This window comes from Protopterus annectens, chromosome 5.part0, assembly GCF_019279795.1.
Source record: "Protopterus annectens isolate FY-2018-M chromosome 5.part0, PAN1.0, whole genome shotgun sequence".
In the NCBI taxonomy this organism is placed as follows: Eukaryota; Metazoa; Chordata; order Ceratodontiformes; family Protopteridae; genus Protopterus; species Protopterus annectens.
Genome location: NC_056735.1, coordinates 844,579,927 through 844,597,956, shown reverse-complemented (window position 1 = coordinate 844,597,956; position 18,030 = coordinate 844,579,927).

The window sequence follows — 18,030 nt, the reverse complement described above, 5'->3', positions numbered from 1 at the left end:
GTATGTTCATACTTCCTATCTTGACACAGCCACGTCATTTGACCAATCTCTCACTCAGGTATTATAGAGAAACTCTCCAAAATGGAAATTAACCCCTACATTACCAACTGGTTCAACAACAGGACACATACTGCAAAAGTGGGTGACTTCACCTCTAGAAAAAGACCAGTGACCAGTGGGATACCAGAGGGTTCTGTGCTGGGCCCCTTAATGTTTGGAATTTATTTTCTAGAAGTCCAGGCAAACTTGGATGGCCTGTAGATGATCAAGTTCAGTGATGACTGCAAATTGGGAGCAATTATTGAGTCCCCCAGTGATGTTACTATTCTGCAGACAGGGTTAAAACAGACAAATTATTGATGTTAAAGCCACAGATTAAAGCTAAATGCAAAAAAAAATGCATTTTTATTCCCTTTGGAAAGCTGACATCCTTGCTAATTATATTATAGACAGCATCCCCCTAAGTGTAGACCCAGTGGTACATGATCTGGGTACTCAAGTTGATAGCAACCTGAACTTTGACCACCACTTATCCATAGTAGTAAGAAAATCTTTCTTTCTGGCACATCTTATAAGTAAAGGCATTGCATCTAGATCTAAGGATGTTATAATTCCGATATACTCAGCCTTCATCAGACCAGTAACTGAGTACAGTGCTGCATTTTGTATGTACATCACCAGGTACTTGCAACAACTGGACAGACCACAGAGGTTTCTCAGCAATAAATTACAGGTTACACAAAACAAGTCTTATGCATAAAGACTGAAAGCCCTGTCACTGTATTTGGTCTCCTACAGGTTGCTAAGGGGTGACCTGTGCCTGGCTTACAGGGCAGTCTCTGACCCGGCCCTGATGGAAATGCTGTACATTCATAAATCAAACTGTACAAGGGTCACTCGCTCCAGGGATCTTAACCTAGACTTTGACATGAACAGGTCATGCTGGAGAGTTAGATATATCTCCCAGAGACTGCTACTTCTCTGGAACAAGCTTCCAATTCACATGTTTCATATATATATATATATATATATATATATATATATATATATATATATATATATACACACACACGCACACACACACACACACACACACACACACACACACACACACACACACACACACACACACACACACACACACACACACACGCAAACACACATATATACATTTATGGATATAGATATATAGTGACATAGTGGAGACTGGCAAAGCTGCTAAGCTACTAAATCACACTAATATGGCATCATGTGACAAAGCTGCTAGCTGTAGGGGTGTTTCATGTAGGAAAACAGAGTATAGAAACCAGTTGGTTGGAAAAAGTTATTTCTGGAGTATTTGTAAGGGCTGTAAATTCCCCAAGATGGCAGATGCTTTTCTTCCTGAGTCCAAGGTTGAGGAAAGAGCAGATGTGTAGCTAGGCTAGGTTGAGGGAGACAATTGCCCCATGTGCAAAGGGTGGGGGGATGCGATCAGCCATCCTTCATCATGATCTTTCTCTCTTTAGTGCAATGCCAGCTTTTAAAAGCCAGTATTGCATTTGTGGTGAAAGCTGAGCATTGCAGTGCTCCATGTGTGGTCTAAACTGCAGCAACTGTTTACTACATCTGTAACAAGCAGTTTGCTACAGTTTAGAATATTACTTTCTTTTAAAACTAATACATGAGCACTATAGTGTTCTATGCAGGTAGCGAATAAACTGTTGCAAATATTTGCTATATTTGTAGCAAGCAGTGTGCTACAGTTTAAAAGGATTTTTTTTATAGATACATGTGCAGAGCGAAAGGAGGATTGAGGGCAGGGCACAGAAATGAGAAACAGGGCCTGAATGGCTGAGGCAGGAAGGGGGGGGGGGTGTCATGCATCTGCCCACCTAGTTGGTGTGCCAGGAAAAAAGAACGGCAATTTTTTTTGGAAGAGCTAGTGGAGGGGGCTTGGATCTAACTGTAATAAGTCAGTCTCTAAAATATAAAGATTGGCTTAATATGGTGAAGTGATTTTTTTGTTTGGTTTTTTTTTTTTTTTTTTTGCTGTTCTTTGTGGTGGGGGGTGGATCTGACTGTAATAAGTTAATCTCTAAAATATAGAGATCAACTTAAAACAGTGAAGTGGTAGGGCCAGCCACGTTTCTGGGAAAGACTAAAATGAGGATTCTAAAAGTTAATTCTGAGGGGAATAGCCAGTCTGGAAGCTATCCTTCCTAAAGAGAGTTCGGAATTAGAAGATACACCATATGTGACAAGACATATTTTGTTTATGGAGCTAAAAGGGGACAGACGCATCTTTAAATTACGGTTGGACTACCTCAGAAATTCTGACACCTTATGTCAAATTAAAGCTAAGGTTTGTGAAGCTGAACCTTGCAAAGGTGAATTATCTTGTGATCTAGTATCTTATGACTAGATTTATTGAATTAAGATTGTGTTTTGTAGCCCCTTCATATTTGTATGACTGTATTATTCTATTGTTTGTCTCAGCAAACCCAATTTATAGATGGTGTCTTAAGACTGTTTCTATGGTTGTAAATACACATTTTTGCAGAATTTGGGGCACAAAAAATTTCTTGAAATATTTTTATTATTTTTTTTTTTTGAAAAAGAAAATATTACAAAAATAACAGTAAAAGAATAAGTTTAAAAGAACCAACAACATTCTATTTACAATATGTACAGTAAGCTTGATATCTAAAAGGCTATAAATGAAACAAGGCAATTAAAAAAAGCCTAATAACTGTCTAAATAATTAATTAGATGAATATGATGTTTCAGTAAGGGCCCAAACCTTCAACCGAGTGTTATTCCTTCATTTTTTAATGTTGTTTAGTGAAGCTACCTGAAACAGCCACCCCTAAGTTGTTTATTTTTCCCCATTAGAAGACCAGTGTCAGTCTGTAAAGCTACATTCTAATTGCTCTGTCTGAGTATTTTTTTTTCCACCAAGAAAGAAAGGTTGCCTTTTAAAGCAGAATGAATGGTGCTGTATTGACTGGCAGACTTGCTACATCTGGTGAACTGTTAAGGTCTATGCCTATCAGAGGATTTCTCCAACAATACCTGGAATCATATCTTGTCTCCTCATTCTACTCCAACCTCTCCTCTAGCACCAATAACATATGTTTTTCTACTGCTTTACTAATACCTTAGCATAACACTTTTCTTTCTCTTTTACTGTGCCTATATAACACAACTCTAACTTATTAAACATAATTCCATAACTCTATTGTATCCCTATCTTCACTCAACGATAACTGCCTACACCAATTCAGAAAAATGTATTCCCTTACATCTAGCAATAAACCTACTGCTGATGCAAATATCACTACTTCTTAAGTTACATCATATGGACACTGAACATCAATAGTCAACTTACTTTAAAATGCCTACTACCACTGTCAGAAACGGTATTATAGAATACTGTAACATGTAACTTAAATTTGAGCTTCACTGGCAACCTACTGTAAACTATCTATTATCTCTAGAATAAACTGTACAAAAGAAAATTGTAACATTAATATGTAACTTAAATATATAAATGTGCTGGAGTTTTTCTCCCTGGGCCACCACTGAAAAAGGATTTTCCTGGTAAACAAAGACAAGTAAATAAATAAAATAAATATTTTATCTTTGAAATACTACAGTTTGAGATTTGTAATATGGGCAACTAGACAGCAACAAGAACTGGAAAAGAAAACTAGAGTGGCAAATCCGACTACAAGGAGGAAAGGCACCAGGGTCTCAACACAATGTTCTCCATCAAATATATCCTCAACATACTTCTCAATTGTCCACATTTTTGCAGAGTGTCCAGATTTTTGCCTCAGAGTTTTGGCCTGTTTTTCATAAAATTTTTAATTTTCTGCAAATCATTATGGGCTGAAGTCAATAAAAAATGACAGACATTTGAGAATGCATGCTGGTGCAAAACCTGTTATTATAGCATTTTTAAGAGCAATATTTATAATATGTCCTTCTTTTTGAGCCTTTGACCCCCCCACTACTTTTGGTTTTGTCCAGATTTCTTGCACTAAGGGATTGAGAGGTATGATCATCAATTTTAAAAAATTGAACTACCACCATTTTTACTGAACTTTTAAAAATGACCCATTTATTTGTCAAACTATTTTACATGGCAAGGTAATTTTTTTTCTAGTCTGGTCTTTCATACATAACTATTGTTGTATAATTATTGTTTTATAGATGGATCCCTCTCTAGATTATTTGCCATCTTTATTTGAGCTAAGGATTATCACTATCCACTCAAATAGTATCCACTAGAAGATTCCTTTCATATTGTGCAACCAAAGCAACCTATTATATCCCTAGGTTAAACTTGGCATGTACCAAACTCTAGGTCCCTTATATCACACCAGATCATACTTTTTATAAAATTAGCTCTGGCTATAGCCACAGAATTTAAGCTAGACCCATGGTCCCCCTATCTAGTACCTTCACAAAGGAACTCTCATTAATAATATCCCATGGGGCTTCACCTAGCCACATTGACTGCCAGCGTCCATGACACAATATGGTCTGGTCTAACCCTTCCAAGGGGTTAGCTTTAATGTCTGAAAATTAATGGTATATTTTTAGATCCAAGTATAGCCTACCTCTGAATATTCATTTTTAATCAATAATCACTGGCTCATCCCTAATAATACATATTTCCACACATACATATAATCCCCAATAACATTGAATACTGCTTGACAATCTGCTAAGAATAGGAAGGAGACATTAATACAATCAATTACAAAGCAGGTACCAACACAGCAAGGTCTCATAGCCACATTACCTTTCAGCAGCAGACAGAGCTAGTTCCTTTAAATAACAATGGTTATTATGGCCCTAAGTATGAAGCCCAGGCCAACCCATTTTCTTATTTACTCCATGACTGGGATTTTACCTTCGCCCTGCTGATGCTTTAAAGTTAGATACATGAGCCATGTAGTCCACAATACACCTTGCGAAAAACGATGCTGCATCAGTTAGTGTACCCACAGAAAAGTCCACTTATTAATTATTTAATTTAAAATGCAGTTTTATAAAGGATTAACCCATATACATATATATTCCCAAAGCAAAACATGCCACACACCTAACCTTAGGTCCCTTAAAGTGAGCCAAATCACACTTTGAATAAGAATAGCTCCAAGCATAACTAGAGAATTTAAGCTAAACACTTGGTCTCCCTAGCTGATCCCAGGATATAGGAACTTCTAATTTTTAATTTAAAGAAAGACACAGGTTTCATCTAACCAAAATAATCATTGGTTGTAGGATTTTTTTAATTAATTCTTAATGTTCTTATTAACAATCCTTGACTAGGAATCCACAGACCAGTTGCCTTGCTGAATTTCCTTGAGTTGAGTCAATAAACACATGGTCAAAGGTGTACGTGGATAAGCATGAAGCAGTATATGGCAAGTGTCCTTTATGTTTTTCTAAAGTTTACCCTGTAAAAACGGAGTAAAATCCTTTAACTTTAAAAGCCTTACTACAAAAGCTTTATCCAAAAGCTTTTAGCTGGTACCCACGTGAATGGCAATATTGTTTTCCATTTCCCCAACTAACATTTACTATTTTACTTTGAACGCACTGATCAATTTGTCCCTCTGGAGCTAAAAGGTAGATATGCGAGCCATGTGACCCTTAGTCTACCTGGCAAATAATACCATGGCAATACATTATGTATTATCCTGTAAACATTTGAAAAAACACACCTATAATCCAACAACAGCCTTGAACTTAAACAGATGAGACAGATCCGAAGAATCCTAGGTGAAAGCACTGCAAAATCATCGTCATCATCATTATCAGCCCCTCTTTTCCCAATTTTTCTATATGGGGTGGGGGTATCGTGCTAACTATCACCAACTCTCTCGATTCAGTGCCACACTCCTGCCTTCTTCAATACTCATGCCTGACTGTCACAGATCTTCTTTCACAAAGTCCATCCACCTCTTTGCCAGACATCCTTGCTTTCTCTTACCTTCTTCCTGTCTGTCCCCAATCTTCCTCACCAGATTGTCTTCTGCTTTTCTACACACGTGCCCAAACCAACGTAATCTGTTCTCTTTGATCTTTTCTGCAATTGGAGCTAATTTGGCTTCTCCTCTTATGTCCTCATTTCTTCCTCTGTCCCACAGTGTGCATCCTACCACCTTTCTCATGCACTTCATTTCCATCACCTCTAGTTTCTTCAACTGTTCTGCCTTTACTGCCCAGGTTTCTGTACCATACAGTGGTACGGGTCGCACCACTGTCTTGTACATCTTACTTTTCAGCTTCCTTTGCATTCTTCTGTCATAGACTACACCTGATACTCTGTGCCAGCTGGCTCCAGCCCCTTTGATTCTAGCTTTGACCTCTTCATTCAGGCTACCCTTCTCCACAACCACCCCTCCCAGATACTTGAAGCAGTTTACCTGTTACACTATCTTCCCTTCTATCTCTATTCTCAGCTTCTTCTGAATTCCCCAATTTGCTGACATTACTGCCATTTTATCTGTGCTTAGTTTCATCTCATGTGCCTTCAGATGTGCATTCTATTCTCCTAACCTTTGCTGAAGTTCAAGCTCAGAGTCTGCCTGTACTGCCACATCGTCTGCATACAGAAGATTTGTTCATCTGACCCCTCCAACCTGTTTGCTAATGTAGTCCATCAGCAGTATGAACAGCAGTAGGCTCAGAGCTGAACCCTGGTGTACACCCACTCTCACTGGGAACCCCACTGTGAGGCTGAACACTGTTCGTTCTTGAGTCTTGTAATTCTACAAATGTTTCTGGGACTTCAAACCACTGCAGTACTCCCATATCAGCTTTCTTGGGACCTTGTCATATGCTTTCTCCAAGTCAAGGAATGCTCAGTTGGACTATCTCCTCATCTCTAGCTTATTTTCAAGTATCTGTCTCAATGCAAACATCAGCTCAGTTGTGCTGCATCCTGATCAGAATCCAAACTGCTCATCTCCCATCTTACATTCTACTACTTTGCATATTCATTTATCAATCGCCCTCTCCAGAACTTTCATGCAATGTGGTAGGAATCTGATGCCTATGTACTGCCCACAGTTGTGGATGTCCCCTTTGTTCCTTTACACTAGTATGAGTATGCTTATTCTCCAGTCATCTGGGATATGCTTTTCTCTCAACACTGCTATTAGTACCCTCAGGAGCCAAATCTCCCCTATCTCACCCAGCATCTTTATCATATCTGCTCTGACCTCATCTGAGCCTGCTGCTTTCCCTGACTTCATCTTCCTTAGTGCTGTTCTTACTTCTTCTAAGGTGGGCTCCTCTTCATCTCTCATTGTAGGCTGTTTCTGAAACAGTACAGCTTCTGTGGGGTTTTCTTCATTCAGAAGCTGTTGGAAATATGCCTTCCATCTGCCTTTGATGTCCTGTGGACTGGTGAGCAGGTTGTTGCTGGCATCCCTTATGACTGTATGATGTCTGTCAGTCAGTCAGTCTGAAGTCTGACTATCTTCTTTATCTTTTTGGCTTTGCCTTGCAACCTGATATAGTTTCTTTGTGATCTTTACTGAGTCACTTTCCAGAAGTTGATAGAGTGCCTCCAATGCCCTATTCTTTGCTGTTGCAACTTCTTTCTTAGCTTCTTTGTTAGCCAACCAGTAGTCCTTCCTAGCCTGGTCAGTCTTTTCTATCTTTCACTTCTTCCTGCACTCCTTTCTTTTGATGACTTCCTGGACTTCTGTATTTCACCACCAGCTTTCCTTGTGTACCTTATTTCCATACCTGGCTCGGCCACATATCTTTTCTGTAGTCCTAACACATGCTGTTTTTAGGCGCTGCCACTCTTCTTCAACTTCACCCACAGTAGATATAAAAAGTATACACACCCCTTTTAAAATGCAATTTTTTGTGATATAAAAAAATGAGACCACAATAAATCATTTCAAAACTTTTCCTACCTTTAATGTGACCTATAACCTGTACAATTCAATTGAAGAACAAACAAATCTGTTAGGGGAAAAATATAAAAAATAAAAAATGTTCAATACGCTGGTTGCATAAATGTGCACACCCTTAAACTAATACTTTGTTGTGTGGCACACCCTTAAACTTTCTTGAAGCACCTTTTGATTTAATTACAACATTCAGCCTTCTTGAGTACATACCTGCCATCAATTAAAGAGACTCTGATTAACCCTAAATAAAGTTCAGCTGTTCTAGTAGGATTTTCCTGACATTTACTCAGTTGCCTGCTACAGCAAAAACAATGGTTTGCAGAGAGCTTACAAAGCATCCAAGGGATCTCATTGTTAAAAGGTATCAGTCAGGAGAAGGGTACAAAAAATTTTCCACAGCATTGGATATACCATGGAACACAGTGAAGACAGTCATCAAAAAGTGGAGAAAATATGGGACAACAGTGATGTTGCAAAGAACTGGATGTCCCAAAATTGATGAAAAGACAAGACAAAAACTGGTCAGGGAGGCTGCCAAGAGACCTACAGCAACACTGAAGGAGCTGCAGGAATTTCTGGCAAGTATTGGGTGTGTACTCCATGTGACAACAATCTCCCATATTCTCCATATGTCTGGACTGTGGGGTAGGTTTGCAAGATGGAATCCTTTTCTTACACAGTAAAACATCCAGGCCCAGCTAAAATTTGCAAAACAATACATCGTCTCCCAAAAACATGTGGGAAAATGTGTTATCGTCTGATGAGACCAAGCTTGAACTTTTTGGCCACAATTCCAAAAGGTATGTTTGGCGCAAAAACAACACTTTGCATCACCAAAAGAACACCTTCCCCACGGTGAAGCACGGTGGTGGCAGTATCATGCTTTGGGGTTGCTTGTCTTCAGCTGGAACTGGGATTTAGTTAAGGTGGAGGGAATTATGAACAGTTCCAAATACCAGTCACTTCTGGTGCAAAACATTCAGGCATCTGCTAGAAAGCTGAAGATGAAGAGGAATTTCACCTTTCAACACGACAATGACCCCAGGCATACATCCAAATCAACAAAAGAATGGCTTCCCTAGAAGAAAATTACAGTTTTAGAATGGCCCAGTCAGAGCCCACACCTAAATCCAATAAAAAATCTGTGGGATGACCTGACTGATATCTCCTACCATCCTATCTCTACATAGCAGTATTTTACTAATAGGATCTGACCCTCCTAGTGCCATTTTTAAATGCTATTTTCATCAGAATGCCACGTTTTAGTCCTCGGACAGTGTGCACTCCATAACTAAATACTGTGTTTTTGACACCACTTTTGCATAATTTTAATTATTTAACAGGAGGGTTTTCTTAACGAATGCTGTAGAACTGCATTTTCTTGTGTACATTTTTATTTATCTTGTAGTGCTGTTCTACCTACTTGGTTGTTAGGTAGTAAGGTTGATCACAGGAATGCTCATGTTATTGTTAGGTAACTTTTCATGCTGTTTATTGTATACTGCAATAATTCAAGTATATTGTATTATAATTTAGCATTTTAGCCATTGTAGTTGTGATGAGGCTATTTTTGGTTTGTATTTTAAAATTGCTTTAATATGATTGCTGTGTAATATTGTGTTACTACATGACTTGCTCTTTAGTTTAGTCTGTTTTCTTTTCCTTTTACAGGTGTTCCCTGGATCCCTGCTGCTACAGTTCTGCAATTTGTGCTGCTCTCTTACCACTTCACCCTTGGTCTTTTCCTTATCTAAGGAGTCCTTTTCTAAAATGCATCCTCTTCCTAGGGAGTTTTTGTAATTCATTCTACTTTATTTAACCTTTTACAATTTAGCCATTTTTTTGTTTATTAGGTGTGCACACTTGCCGAATCGTTATCTGTAGCGCTCTCTTCTTTGATTCTTTTCTGTGGCATAACCATCTCCTTCTAAACAGACTTTTTTTTTTTTGCTCCACTGACATTTTTGCTTGTACTTGTTTTTATACTATTCTCCTCTATATTGACTTTTCAGGTATACCCCTTACATTGTATAGCTCTATTCATTATAATGTAGAGGCAGTGTACTATTTTTATCTCCTTTAATTATGCTTCCTTTTCTACTTTTTCTTTTTAAAATACTCTGCATAATTTCATATCTGTCTGCTTACCCGCACACTTTCTCTGCATAAACATGCACCTTGTTTTATATTTTACGTTTAATTGTAGTCTGAACTTGTAGTGATATTTCTCTTTTGGCTGATTGTTTTTAAAGTACTTTCTTTTCTTCTCAGTTCTAACCCACTCTGTTCACCCTCATGTACCCTACCCCCATTCCAACACGGGTCTATATTAGAACATCGAAGTGTCAGAACTTCGAATGTTCTAATATCGAACCCAATTCAGTGAATGATGACAACATCGAAAAAATTCACTGCTCTGAAACACATACACACAACACAAGCACACCAAACAAACAGCAATACACACACATACACCTAAAATCTTACATCTAACCCTACACTAAACTGTGCATACACCACTAACTATCCACTTACCTTACCAGAAACACTAACCCTAAGGTCCGTCACTATCGCACACTCACCTCACCTGCACCCTAACCCTAACTCACCTACCCCGCCCTAACCCTCACGTCCACACAATCGCACACTTACCTGACCCGCGCCCTAACCCTAACTCACCTAACCCGCCCTAACCCTCACGTCCACATAATCGCACGCTTACCTGAACCCGACCCATAACGTTCCACCACAGCGCTGGGCATAGTGAAGCAACAGAAACGGGCAACCGAATTCTTTCCCTGGGAAAAAAATTCAGTTTTTTGCACCTTCGCTATTTTCAGCATTTGGTGAATAGGGTTCGATATTAGAACATTTGATGTTCTGAAACATTGATGTTCTAATATAGACCCTTCCCACACATCCCCTATTCAATTTCCTTTATAGGTATCTATCCTGTTTCCACCCCTCCTACCTCATTTACTTCCCTCATTACCCTATTTAGAACCCTCTCTTCTTTCTTTGCCCCACCTTCGAATTTTAACATTTCTCTTTGTCTCCACCCTCTACTCCACCCTCCTTCCTCCCATTTTAGTGGCTCATACCCCTTTCTAGTCTAGCTTCTTCCTTTTGCCCCTCCTTTAACTGTTCATATTACTCCTTTTTTACTCTTTGTTTTCCTCCCCTCTACAGTCATACTTATTTTATTATCTCTTTCCTTTCTCCTACCACCTTCCTTTTTCTTATATTTCCCTTTCCTTTCATAACACTATGCATATCTCTCCCTTCTACTCTCCTTTTCTCCATCTCCTCTCATCATTTATTCTTTTATTCCTTTCCATTCTCACCTCTTACCAGATTCATCTGAACCTACAGTCTTGTTGTCCCACTTCTTCTCTCTCTCTCTACTCCAGCTTCTATTTCCCATTACTCCTCTCCCATATCATCCACTCTTTTCTCTTTTACTGAATTTACTGTCCCTAAAATCAAATTTTCTTTCTTGAGTTCCCCTCTTAACAGATTTAAACACAATATACTCTGTAGCTATCCTTTTACACAACTTCTTTCTCACTCTCTCAAATCACTACTACCCTCTGGGGACATTCATCCTAATCCTGGTCCTAATCCTTCTCTATCTACAGTCACCTCTGAACTTCTAACTAAGCTATACTCATCTAACCCTCACTCTAAAGCTTTAACCCTCTATTCCATTAATATTCACAGTATCCTCAATAAGACTTCTGAATTTCATTCTTGGATAGACCAGCTTTCTCCAAACATTGTTGCTCTATCTAAAATATGGCTAAAACCACATATCACTAACAAATAATTTCTTCCTTCTGGCTACAACATTATATGGCATGACAGAATACACTAAAAAGGTGAAGATGTTGCCATTGTATACTCTAATCTCCTTACTCTAACCCCTTCTTCCATGACTCAACCCTCTTTTCACCAAGCTGAGCTTCTCATTGTTAATTGCAAACTTAATAATCACAAAACTCAATCTTTAGTTGCCATATGCATTCCCCCAGGATATAACATTCCATTATTAGAACAGATTCTTCACTGGTTATCTGATAATTTACCCAATGAGACCATAATACTTGGTGATGTCAGTATCAACTGGCTTAACATTTGTTCAAACTCTCCTACTTCTTGTATTAACCTTTATGGCTTCACCCACCTTATCTCCACTCCAACTTTTCATCATATGCCTATTAATTCTGACTCTATTTTTGATTAGATTCTTGTCTCTAATCCTCACTTCTATCAATACTCTGTATCCCTCCCAGACTGCTTAAGTGATTATAATCCTGTTTTGATCCAAAGAATCCCCTCCGATCAATCTTGACCACATAAATTCAGTGATTGTCATAGGATGACTAAGTTTGACCCTCTGACTTTTAACAACTGCCTACAAGCTATTGATTGGTCCTTTCTCTCTTTCCTTCTTTTAGATGAAGCAGTATCTCAGTTTAACTCTATTTTCCTTAATACTCCTGGCTCTTTTGCCCCTCCCAGAACTATCAGAGTTAAATCTCAATGTGCTCCTTGGCTTACTAATTATACACAGTCTCTTATGTGTATCAGAGACAAGACATGGAAACTCTGGACTAAAATAAAATCTCTTACTAACTTTCAAACTTATAGAGAACTTCACAATCTGACTAAAAATAATGTTATTAATGACAAAAAGAACTTTTATCTAACTCACCAAACTTTCTCACCTGGAAACCCTAAAAAAAACTGGTCCACTATAAACTGTATTCTTCCACTCTTAACCCATGTCCTAACAACGCACAACTTGAAACTGCCTCTCTCTTCAACACATACTTCATTGATACCATTAGTAAACTCATGCACACTTCTAATTCTACTACTGTCTCACCTTCTACCTCCTCTCGACCACACTGCTCTTCCTTCTCATTAAAAACTATTCCTACTAAACATATCAAAAACCTTCTACTTAAGCTCAAACCATGCTCTCCTTTGGCTGATAAACTTCCTCCACTCTTTCTTAAGATGGCAACTAATGCTATTGCATATTCAGTCTCCATTCTTATAAATTGTTCCATTATAGAATCTGCAGTCCCAGCTATTTGGAAAAAATCCCACATGATTCCTATTCACAAGGGCGGAAACTCTATTCAGCTCTCAAATTATCGGCCTATAGCTCTTCTCTCCCCTCTTTCCAAAATTCTGGAATGTTGTATTCACAAACAAGTTTCAACATATATTATGAAGAAAAACTTATTTACCACAACTCAGCATGGTTTTTGCGCTTATCACAATACTAGTACTGCTCTCATCTCTTTTCTTAACTCTTGCCTGTCTTGCAAAAGATAACAATAAACTAAGGTCCTGCCTCTTCTTAGACCTTTCTAAAGCATTCAACACTCTGTCCTACTGTATCCTCCTCTCCAAGTTAGCCCAACTCATCTTATCTTCTTCTGCTATCTCTTGGTTTAATAGCTACCTCACACGTAGGGTGCAATCTGTCAAATAGCTCTCTACTTATTCCCCTTTTCTTCCAATTAATATGGGTGTTCCTCAAGGTTCAATTCTTGGTCCCCTTCTTTTTAACATTTTTACTAACCAACTAAACCATTTTTGTCCCCAATCTACCCTTGTTCAGTATGCAGATGACTCCACTGTCATCTCTATTGCTGATAACCCTTCAGACCTACTAACTACTACTCAAAAATCTTTTAACCTTACTGAAACCTGGCTAGCAAATAATAATCTCATTCTTAACCCAAAAAAACTAAGCTTCTCCTTTTCTTTCCAAAATCACTATACCACCTGAAATCTACATTAAGCGTATCCTCATTAAACAACATTCTCATTACCCCTGAAACCCATACTAAGCTCCTTGGTGTGCTAATAGATGATCAGCTAAAATTTGATTTACATGTACACCACTGTATTAAGAAAACACATCAAAAGCTCTGCTTATTATATAGAAATAAATAGTTCGTCACCCCTGACTCTAGAATTACACTAGCCCATGCCTACCTCCTTCCAAATCTCTTTCATGGTTCACAAATACCTACCAATTTATGGATCTACTTCACGATGTCAAAAGCCAACAATATTGAAGCTGATATTGTCGGCACCACAACATCGAAAGCGCAGAACATTGTGCAGGTAAACGGAAATCTCCGTAGGGGGAGATTTACAGTTACCTCAATGTAGTGCGGTCTCGGAGTTGGAATACTTAAGTAGAGGGGTGTGGGGGATGCTAGTTAGTTTTTATTTTTGTTTGCTTTTTGTTTTTTAAGCTTTATTCGATGTTTTATTACATCGATCACTAGAGGTCGACCTTTAGTGATTCGATGTAGTAAAATTTCGATAACGTGATATAGACCCCAAATTACAATCATCCCTCCTCTCCAAATTGAAATCTACCTATAATAAAATAGCCAGATCTGCCCCTAATATGTCTTTGAATCTCATCATTGCCTGGCTCTGAGGTCCCTGGGCTGCTAGAATTTTCTAACCAACTATTATTCTCTCAACTTCTAGTTATTCATTCTATCTTGAATAAACCTTCCACTTGCTCTAGTCTCTCTTCTCTTATCTCTCTTTACACTCCTTCTCGATCTCTCAGATGCTCTGATCCACACATTCTAGAAATCTACAAATCTAAAAAATCAATTGCACATTATCTTTTCAGCTCCTCTATTGCCTCCTAGTGGAACAAACTCCCATTACCCCTGAGAGTGATCTCTAATGTTTATGAATTTAAGAAAATACTTAAATTACACCTTCATAGTCCCTGGTCTTGTCTCTGTAATCATCCAACATGAACCCCTCCCCTTAATAAGACTCCTTCTCCTTCTTTCCCTTCTTTCTCCTTCTGTCATTTCGCTACACTCCAGCTTAGTCTTTGTTCCTTTTTCTTTCTTTTCTGTTCCCTAATCTTTCCTTCTTCTAGTATTTTTCTTACTCTTGCTTCTTTTTACATCTTTTTCCTGTAATTTCTTCTTCTTAACTTGTCTTTTATTGCAAATATTTGACATGACCTGTAACATTCTATATTTACTGTTATATTGTAATATACTTTTTGTATTTCTACTGTTAAATATTTTTGCTTAATTCTATTTGGAAATTTTCTCCCCAGGTTTCCACTGAAAATGGGCTATACCCATTTGGACACTCCAGTTAACAAATGTCAAATAAATAAATAAATAAAGAGGGCTGTGCACAAGAGATGCCCTCGCAATCTGACAGACTTGAAGTGCTTTTGCAAGGAAGAGTGGGCAAATATTGCCAAGTCAAGATGTGCCATGCTGACAGACTCCTACCCAAAAAGACTGAATGCTGTAATTAAATCAAAAGGTGCTTCAACAAAGTATTAGTGTAAGGGTGTGCACACACAACAAAGTATTAGTCTAAGGGTGTGCACACTTATGCAACCGGCATATTGTATGTTTTTTATTTTTTATATTTTTTCCGCAAACAGATTAGCTTCTTTTTCAATTGAATTGTACAGGTTATAAGTCACATTAAAGGTGGGAAAAGTTTTGAGATGATTTATTGCGGTATCATTTTTATATATCACAAATACCTGGCATTTTAGTAGGGGTGTGTACACTTTTTATATCCACTGTATTTCCTCCTCTTCTTGGGGTGCTACAGCCCTTGGTAATTCCTTGAACTGCTGTACTTTCTCTCCAGTCAACATCTAGGTCTTCAGCCTGGTGTCTGTTACCTTAAAGCTTGCAGCTGATTGTGGTAACTAATGGTTTATGCTGTGGGTCAACTGTTTCACTGAGGATGACGTTGCAATCATGGATTCTACCTCAGTGCCTTTTCCTTACTAGGAGGAAGTCTACCTGAGTTGGATGTTGACTACTCTTATATGTGATCTTGTGACTGTCTCTCTTTCTGAACAATGTGTTGGATACTATTAAGCCATTTACCAGACAGAAGTCTAGAATGGCTTCTCCTTCTTTATTCCTGTTGCCCCACCCATGTGGACCCAGGCAGTCCTCATATCCTGTTCTGCCTGTCTCGATATGTGCATTCAAGTCACCCATTATCAACACCAATTCATGTTGTCCTGCTTTATCTAGTAGGTCCTGCAACTGCTGTCTGAATGCACTCTTTTCCTCACTGTCACAACCCTGCTGTGGGGCATACGCTGAGATTATGAATACTGCCGTATCATTACACTGGAGTCTGAATGACATGAGTCTGTCATTAATTCTGATGATATCCCTCACTGCCTTCTGAAGCCTCTCTCTCACCACAATTCCTACACCATTTCTAGCCTGTCTCCCACCTGAATAGTACAGCCTGGATCCCAAGCCAAGTGGCTTTGCTGCCCTTCCAGCTTGTCTCTTGGATACATAGGATGTCCAGCCTCTTCGGTATCATCATGTCATCCACTACCAAACTGCATCCTGTCAGTGAACCTACATTAAGAGTAGCAATTTTCAGTTCATGTTTGGCAGGTTGGTTGATTTTACGTCCAGCTGTCGCTCAACAGATCTATCCCAGGTAACCCAGGCTGGGCAACTAGACACCAGCCGGCCAGTAGCTTATTGAACCAGGGTTGCTGGGCTTTATGGTGGGCACACACTGGCCAGTTGGGGTGCATATACCCCTCGCACTGTTAGCAAGGGTCCCTGGTGTGGGTCAGATTAGGCCGGGTCTTCAACCCACTTATCACCGGTAACTACCCCTACCCATTTTTGGTGACATTAGTTAACATGACTGAATCACCTAGAGCCATATTTTACACTGTCAAATGGTTTTAACATTAATGATAATTTTCTGCTTTGCACTGTAATAGATTGGATGTGTAGATAATTGACTACTTTGTACTGTAATAGATCTGATTTGCAAACAGAAGGACTAATACTCACAAAAGGGTTAAGCTTCGTAAGGGGAGCACAACCCATGGTCAGCCCCTTGACAAGGCCTCATCTTCACCTGTCTCCCAGAGGAGGCCATGCCCAAGGAGGGATGAGCCTAGAGAATGCCCCCATTTCTAAGTTATAATAGCTCATGAAGGATCCTTAGTTAACCATTAGATTTGGAGCAGCGCTCATCTGTCTCAGCAATCAGTAAAATATTTTTGCAGGCATAAATGGCTCCTGAGATTTCTTTAACTTCAATAGATTAAATTTAATAATTTCAGGAAACCATACAGCAAGAAATTAGGATTAAGGTTCCTCTCCAAATAAGATCACAACCAAAAACATAGAAAGGAAGTACCTTGGAAATCAGAATCACTCCTATCATAACAAGACACCTTCCCTGGAACCAAAATGGCCAACGATTTTCTTACTTTATTGTTGTTATTCTCACCCCTTAATTCTGTAGGAGGTGAGAGCAATCTATTGCCAGAACACCAGGAAATGGAGATGTACCTTTAGATTAATAATACTAGAGAAAAGAGGAAATTAATTGATCTTATACAAAAACATGGAGTTCTGCTGCATCTTGTTCAATATGTATGATCTTCAATCATTTTATTTTGAATGTCATACATTCAAACAAATAACCACAAAAGAGGACGTGTCCAAGAAAAACTAGTAATTCAACAAACGGACACAAACGGAAACGCTGGCACTTACTAACACAGTTCGTTTCAGTGAAAAATTGACGAAAAAAGTTCTTTCCTCAAAGCACATCAAATAGTAACCACAAACCACAGGTAAAATTGCAAACTGGTAAACTCCAGCCACACTGTCCAGAAATAAATCCAAGCAAGTAACACAGCTCTAACGTTTATTCACTCCGTTTTCGTTATACAACTTCATCAGAAGCATGCAGAGTTCCAGCTTGAGAATAGATTTTCTAGATTTATATATAGAGAAGTTACCAGGTGGCTTCCTTAATACAGGTGTATATCGGAAGCCATGTTACCGTAATGCCTTATTGATGAGATCTAGTATGCATCCGGCATATGTGTTTAAGAACATTATCAAAGGTCAAGGTATGAGGGCCTCCAGACTGAACCCCTCAGAAGTAGGATTTGTAGAGGAGCTGGACAGTCTGAAGGTAAAATTATTAAATAGAGGTTACAGAGAATTTGAAATAAATGAGCACTTGGAAACTATTTCCACTTTACGACATGACATAGTGGCAC